Raw genomic sequence first — 8,561 nt, 5'->3', positions numbered from 1 at the left:
TCATTTGCTCATGTTTGCTAATCTATTACCATATATTCCTCACTATGCCTAGTTAAAATCATACACTGAAAGAAATCGACACGATATTATAAAGTGTTTTGCACTTGAATTCGCCCTATTGGCCAAAACATATGGAATTCATATGCGAAACACTTTAGAATTATTTATCGTGCAACACCTCATTTTTAAAAGGAAAACACTTTCAATTCTCGTGTTATGACATATGAACATAAAGTGTTTGGATTTTGAATCTCAAAAGAATGTTATCGAGCTTCGAATGATTTTTATTCGATATTAAAATGAAAACACTTTTACATGGAAATGATTGCATATAATGCAACTTTTGTTTTATTTATAAAATTGAAACTTTGCTATAAAAATTCATCACAAAATATAAACTATCTTTTTCTGTTGAAGAAGCCTGTAAAGCAAACAAAGAATTAAATTAATTTAATTTAAATAATTGATGTTTTAGTAAACAAATACTTGCCTCTAGCGTAAAGATGTTTTCATCAAAATCTCTATGATCTTGTGCTGGAAGGACGAAATAAGATTAGAATTCGATTCTTTTACGTCACATAAATCACTTACCTTGCAAAAATTTACAGATTTAGTCCGGAAAATCGTCGAACTTCTAAGTCGTATGACACTCGCTGACATTAAATCTGTCGCCATCTTTCTACTTTTCAGCACAAACGGCACTTCATTTGACATATAAAAACAAAACAAATCATCTGAAAGTGTTTCGCAAATGATAATCACTATGATGAAACAGTGGGGCAGATTCAAGTGCAATCCACTTGAAAGGGATGTTGGAATCATACGTAAATGAAGTGCGGCTCATGGATGTAAGTTGATGTGTGCGACAACTTGAAACGAAAGTGAAAAATTATTGAATTCGATGAAAAAATTCTACAAATAACAATGCAGACTCATTTTCATATCCAATTGATGAAACACTTGGATGGAGCGTGCGCAGTTTTTTCAGTGTACGATCCAAAACACTTTAAATCTGTTACTTTTACAGGTACTGAGGAGAGCTTGTATAGAAAATGTATTGAGACATTGGACGAAGATACGATCAAAAAGTTTAATGGTAAGCCCTGTTGTCCTCTTCCCAAAGTTACTTCACCTAACCGGGATGATTCTCACAGTCGCTCAGTGACTATTTCCTATGGTGATTGAAGACTGATTGAATGTAACTAAAGTCACCAGTGGCAGTTAGAATTACAAATGTGCATCTTTGTGAGATGACGATAATATAGCCTTTTGAGTCTCATTTCGCACATTATTTTACACATATATTTACGGTAGTATAGTGAACAAATCCTACTAATCAATGGTCATTTTTTTGTTTTATAGATAACGGTGTCACTTTGAAAAATTTACTCATAATGGAGGAAAATGATTTTGAAGATATGTAAATCGCCAGAAAAGGCCCGCTTGTGCAAATTTTAGATTTTATTTCCAAAACGAACATTATTTTGAATACAAAGAATCCAAATGTTGTTGATTCCTGTGAATTTTCAGTAAGTAATGTAATCTATTAGACTATTATCAACCCCCATTAATAACCATTAATAGGTTACTTGTGTAGCAAATGATTAGATGAATAAATAAATAAATTATATCCAATAATCATTTAGAATTTCGAATTTTGTTTTTCGTTTCAGGTTGACGAGATAGAATCCATACTGGAGAAACATCCAAGTTTTTGGAATATTTACTTTTTTAAATTTTTCTTGAAAGAGGAAAATTGAAATTTTAGGACTTGGTTGTTAAACCTTCATGTCAAACCCTGTCGAACACTTTTACTATGTCTATAAAAGCAGTTCTGGTGGAACAGCCTTCAGAATTCTTAACTCGAATTAGACTAGTCACTCATAGTATCTGATTAGCAGTTCTGTCAAGGTCAAGACTATTTCATAGAATAATATTTATTCAAATAATATCCTAATTTAAGCTTATTTCAATCTGTACCAATTAGTCTAATGAGAGTAAATACATAACTAGTGTAATTTAAAACAGATGCATGGTATGAAAAACATAGGAAGATGGAATTGAAGGGCTTGTACTAATCTAAGACAAGACGCGACAGCTGGTCACCGTTACATGCAACCAATTTGAACCGGCTGCTGATTGGCTGAATCCGATAACGCAATCGTCACGTAGAAAATACAACGAGGTTACTTTTCACTGTAAAGCAGTGATGCTGGAGAGTCATAATTTAGCTATAATTTTTCATAAATAATGATGCGAAAGTATGCAAGGTACATGATATTACCGAGTAATGTATTTCACTGTTATAACTTTAAAAATGCATTGATTAATCGTTTTTTACTATTTCGGTTGATGTCCAAGAAACTAAGGAAGAAAAAATTTGGGTACCAAGAAACTTAGGAAGAAAAAATTTGATAGTAGAAGCACAGATAACAGACATCCAAGCTAGTTTCGCTTCATGTGTAAAAAGATTCAACGGTTTTTTAGCATGTCGCAATACGCAGTATGGTGGCGCTAAGAACACTTAGTAGTCAACGATGTAATAAAATCGATAGTTTTACAGCTTTTATCGATATTCTCGCAATAAGAAGGGTTGCGGTTTTTAATGTAGAAATTTCGAGCAGTCGTAATTTGTACACAATCGACAATTTTATTCCTTCCCAGCTTATATTTACGATAAATATGTTTGTTTTAATGTTGATTTGAAAAAAAAACACCCACCTTACAAAATCAGTGTTATATCATTGCAAAAACAGCGACTCTATAACCTGTGATAATGTTCATGCGTCTGGCAGCTTTGACTGTAATCCAGCGCTGCCATCACTAAACTGGTTAGAGTCGCAAGTTGCAGAAAGATGTCGTTAGCATTCCAAACGAGTAAAAGTTTGAAATCTTACACACGATTTCTGGAGTTGATGAAACAGTGGGGCAGATTCAAGTGCAATCCACTTGAAAGGGATGTTGGAATCATACGTAAATGAAGTGCGGCTCATGGATGTAAGTTGATGTGTGCGACAACTTGAAACGAAAGTGAAAAATTATTGAATTCGGTGAAAAAAATTCTACAAATAACAATGCAGACTCATTTTCATATCCAATTGATGAAACACTTGGATGGAGCGTGCGCAGTTTTTTCAGTGTACGATCCAAAACACTTTAAATCTGTTACTTTTACAGGTACTGAGGAGAGCTTGTATAGAAAATTAATTGAGACATTGGACGAAGATACGATCAAAAAGTTTAATGGTAAGCCCTGTTGTCCTCTTCCCAAAGTTACTTCACCTAACCGGGATGATTCTCACAGTCGCTCAGTGACTATTTCCTATGGTGATTGAAGACTGATTGAATGTAACTAAAGTCACCAGTGGCAGTTAGAATTACAAATGTGCATCTTTGTGAGATGACGATAATATAGCCTTTTGAGTCTCATTTCGCACATTATTTTACATATATATTTACGATAGTATAGTGAACAAATCCTACTCATCAATGGTCATTTTTTTGTTTTATAGATAACGGTGTCACTTTGAAAAAATTACTCATAATGGAGGAAAATGATTTGAAAGATATGTAAATCGCCAGAAAAGGCCCGCTTGTGCAAATTTTAGATTTTATTTCCAAAACGAACATTATTTTGAATACAAAGAATCCAAATGTTGTTGATTCCTGTGAATTTTCAGTAAGTAATGTAATCTATTAGACTATTATCAACCCCCATTAATAACCATTAAAAGGTTACTTGTGTAGCAAATGATTAGATGAATAAATAAATAAATTATATCCAATAATCATTTAGAATTTCGAATTTTGTTTTTCGTTTCAGGTTGGCGAGATAGAATCCATACTGGAGAAACATCCAAGTTTTTGGAATATTTACTTTTTTAAATTTTTCTTGAAAGAGGAAAATTGAAATTTTAGGACTTGGTTGTTAAACCTTCATGTCAAACCCTGTCGAACACTTTTACTATGTCTATAAAAGCAGTTCTGGTGGAACAGCCTTCAGAATTCTTAACTCGAATTAGACTAGTCACTCATAGTATCTGATTAGCAGTTCTGTCAAGGTCAAGACTATTTCATAGAATAATATTTATTCAAATAATATCCTAATTTAAGCTTATTTCAATCTGTACCAATTAGTCTAATGAGAGTAAATACATAACTAGTGTAATTTAAAACAGATGCATGGTATGAAAAACATAGGAAGATGGAATTGAAGGGCTTGTACTAATCTAAGACAAGACGCGACAGCTGGTCACCGTTACATGCAACCAATTTGAACCGGCTGCTGATTGGCTGAATCCGATAACGCAATCGTCACGTAGAAAATACAACGAGGTTACTTTTCACTGTAAAGCAGTGATGCTGGAGAGTCATAACTTAGCTATAATTTTTCATAAATAATGATGCGAAAGTATGCAAGGTACATGATATTACCGAGTAATGTATTTCACTGTTATAACTTTAAAAATGCATTGATTAATCGTTTTTTACTATTTCGGTTGATGTCCAAGAAACTAAGGAAGAAAAAATTTGGGTACCAAGAAACTTAGGAAGAAAAAATTTGATAGTAGAAGCACAGATAACAGACATCCAAGCTAGTTTCGCTTCATGTGTAAAAAGATTCAACGGTTTTTTAGCATGTCGCAATACGCAGTATGGTGGCGCTAAGAACACTTAGTAGTCAACTATTTAATAAAATCGATAGTTTTACAGCTTTTATCGATATTCTCGCAATAAGAAGGGTTGCGGTTTTTAATGTAGAAATTTCGAGCAGTCGTAATTTGTACACAATCGACAATTTTATTCCTTCCCAGCTTATATTTACGATAAATATGTTTGTTTTAATGTTGATTTGAAAAAAAAACACCCACCTTACAAAATCAGTGTTATATCATTGCAAAAACAGCGACTCTATAACCTGTGATAATGTTCATGCGTCTGGCAGCTTTGACTGTAATCCAGCGCTGCCATCACTAAACTGGTTAGAGTCGCAAGTTGCAGAAAGATGTCGTTAGCATTCCAAACGAGTAAAAGTTTGAAATCTTACACACGGTTTCTGGAGTTTTTTGTTCTAGCTTGGATGTCTGTTATCTGTGGTAGAAGTATGCTTTATTGAACATAAAATAATAAATAAAAATTGAGTATTATTCGCCTATATATTGCAATTTTAATTTGTTTTATTTTCATTGACCTGCAGAAGTTGTTAAAAATAATCATTCTGGCATCAACGGTATGGAACGTTCAAAAAAATTTCGACGGGGATGACGGCCGTTACAAAAAGAAAAATTGGCCCTGACACAAGTAAAAGAGATTTTTAAGGCTGTTCGCACCTACGCGAGTTCTTATAAGCAATTGTCAATTTATGTGTGGAAACAAAAGCAAAAATATTTCCCTCCTTCACTTTCGCAAGTAAAAACCAAACCAATATCAACAGGGTCGTCAGGGCCAATAAGAAGCCAGCTGTCGCGTCTTGTCTTACACTCTGAAAAATACGCACGTAAAATCCACCTGAAAAATCACGTAAGTGACTGACCCTAAGAAAATCTGCCATTTTACGTGACGTTAGTAACTTTCACCTAAACTACACGTACGATTCACTGCCAATTCACGTACAATCGGTATATGGTTACAGTGCGTTGGTATTTGTGTGTTTTTGAACTTTGTTAGTGTTAGTGCGGCTGTGGTTTGATGTTTCCGACAACGATGTTTACGTGAATTTTTAGTATGCAAAAAAGTCTATATGGCGGACAAAGGTCTCCTGAGCTGCTCCAGCTAATTCAATATTGGAAAACACGCAATGTAAGTAGCCAAAATAATATTCATATTATCAAAAGAAACATATAAATCTTTTGAATTTTCAGTTGGTGAATTCTTTCCGGAACGATTGGAATCATCAACAGGTAGTTCCAAGCAAAACATCTCCGGCACCAGCTGCGGATGAACGGTTGACAGTCGTTCCGGCCAATTCTGTTTCTCTCCTGTCGGAAATGTCAATTCGGAGAATGTAATTATTTGTTGAGAATTTAAAATCAATTTTATTTGTCATATGCGCCATGTATTTTATTTACTTAAAGATCACATGGATTCCATCTGAATAACACGTAAAAAGTACGTGAAAATCATGTGGGGTTTATGCGCTTTATTTATGGTTTCACCTGAATATCACGTAAAAAGGTACGTGAAAATCAGGTAACAATTACCTGACCAACACCTGGTTGATTGACACTAACACACTGACACATGGTCGGCTTTCGAGAAATCGGCAAAAGTTACGTGAAAAGAAGATGGATGAGAATCAGTCACTTTTCCCGGTAAATTTTACGTGCATTTTTTTCAAAGTGTAGGTCTTAGGTACTAACATATTTCAACGATTTCAACAAATATTAAAGTTCGTTTCTGAATGGCTAGGTCATATCGCTAGGAAGATTAATTTTTTTTTTTGAAGTGGAAAACTTCTCTCAGGAAGTTCGGCTACATAGAGATGTGAAATGAATATCTAAAACCAAAAAACCTAAATTAATCCACCTAGCGGTCAGACCCAGCCTTTCTCATTCAAACTTTTATTTGTAAAAATAGATTTACATGAACGCTTCAATCCAATAAATGTATATTCACTCTTAAAAAATATTGATGTTGTAATCTGGTTTAAAATTAGTTTATTTGACACGGCACGATACATTTTCTGTTTTACTGAGCCAAGTACAATTCGTATTAATTCTACGTTAGCAGGGGAAAGAGGGAGGCCTTTTTTTATTCTCGCGGCCGACTACGAGCTAGTGGGGATTTAAGGTGAGAGGAGGGGAGATACAATTCTTGCTTAAAACTAATTAAGATATACGATCTATTTGTGTTTCGACTGGTGTTCTTTTTTGTTTTTTAAACATAGATTTAGGCTCTTCGTGTTCGTGTCTCCAGCGTCGTATACGAGTATTCTGACAAATAGACAAAAGAATATTAAATTTTAATGTCAGTCTTTTTCAAATAACAGAATTTATATGGGCAGTTGTTCACTGAGGGAGAGGGGGGGATCAAAATCGTTAAAAATCTGTCCACGTGGTATGTGGATGGCCCCTTAGGAAAAATGGAATGTAGCCACCGTCCCAGTTCATCTGAGTTCCATGATGATTGCCAACTGTTGAGTGTTCTCTGACGCAAAATGCTATAAAATTCATCATAAGCAATTGGTCTTTCATAAATATCGCCATCAATAGCACCCACCTTAGCTAAAGCGTCAGCCTTTTCATTACCCGGAATCGAGCAATGAGAAGGGACCCACGCTAAGGTAACCCGGTAATTTTTATCTGTTAAAGCACTTGAAAACCGCCGTATTTTCCCCAGGAAATACGAGTTGTGCTTCACAGGCTTCATCGATCGCAGAGCCTCAATGGCACTGAGACTATCTGTGAAGATGAAGTAGTGGTCTATGGGTAGGGTTTCGATAATTCCAAGAGAGTGCTGAATAGCAGCAAGTTCTGCGACGTACACGGAAGCAGGAGCATCGAGTTTATAGGAGGCGGTAAAATTTTCGTGGAAAACACCGAAGCCAGTGGACTCATCTAGATTAGATCCGTCAGTGTAAAACCTTTTATCATAACTAACATGTTTAAACTTATTGGAAAAAATCTTAGGGATCTCTTGGGGTCGCAATTGATCCGGGATACCAGAAATGTCTTGTTTCATGGCGGTGTCGAAGAATATAGCATTATTAGAAGTATCTAAAAGTGCAACATTGGAGGAATCGTATGAAGAAGGATTAATATCTTGAGCCATATAGTCAAAATATAAAGTCATAAATCTGGATTGAGATTGAAGGTCGACCAACCTCTCGAAATTTTCAATTACTAATGGGTTCATAACTGTGCATCGAATTAGCAACCGGTAAGAGAGATTCCAAAAACGATGTTTCAACGGAAGAATACCCGCTAACACTTCAAGACTCATCGTATGGGTCGACTGCATGCAACCCAAGGCAATACGCAAACAACGATATTGTATTCTCTCTAATTTTATAATGTGTGTGTTCGCGGCGGAGCGAAAGCAGAAACAGCCGTACTCAAGAACTGACAATATCGTTGTTTGGTATAACCTTAGAAGGTCTCCTGGGTGAGCACCCCACCAAGTAATCGTACGAAGAAAATTAATCCTCTGTTGGCATTTTTGTGTCAGATACCTAATATGACAAGCCCAGGTGCATTTAGAGTCGAACCAGACCTCGAGATATTTAGCGACTTAACCTGAGTGATCGTTTTACCCGTTAGTAGGAGCTGCAGCTGAGCTGGGTTATGCTTCCTAGAAAAAACGACCAACTCAGTTTTCTCCGGAGAGAATTCGATACCCAGCTTAAGAGCCCATTCAGACAAATTGTCTAAGGTATCTTGCAATGTTCCTTGCAGATCGCTAGCCTCGCTACCAGTAATGGATACAACGCTATCGTCTGCAAGTTGCCTTAGCGTGCATGAATTTGCAAGACATTCATCGATGTCATTGACGTAAAAATTATATAAGAGAGGACTTAAACATGAGCCCTGGGGAAGGCCCATGTAACTAATTCGGGAAGTTGT

The 8,561-nt window shown here is 35.6% G+C and overlaps 1 long non-coding RNA gene across 1 annotated transcript; it reads left to right on the top strand.

The window, feature by feature from the left end:
• Positions 1 to 847: 847 nt before the first annotated feature.
• On the top strand, positions 848 to 6,414 carry LOC129725993 (uncharacterized). Its single transcript, XR_008728222.1, has 7 exons — positions 848 to 971; positions 1,028 to 1,096; positions 1,363 to 1,529; positions 1,674 to 3,246; positions 3,513 to 3,679; positions 3,824 to 5,799; positions 5,862 to 6,414. It is a non-coding gene; the product is annotated as an uncharacterized LOC129725993 (long non-coding RNA).
• The last annotated feature ends 2,147 nt before the right edge of the window (positions 6,415 to 8,561 follow it).

Source organism: Wyeomyia smithii, chromosome 2 (genome assembly GCF_029784165.1).
Source record: "Wyeomyia smithii strain HCP4-BCI-WySm-NY-G18 chromosome 2, ASM2978416v1, whole genome shotgun sequence".
Lineage (NCBI taxonomy): Eukaryota > Metazoa > Arthropoda > Insecta > Diptera > Culicidae > Wyeomyia > Wyeomyia smithii.
This window is presented reverse-complemented; position numbering and strand designations above follow the sequence as displayed.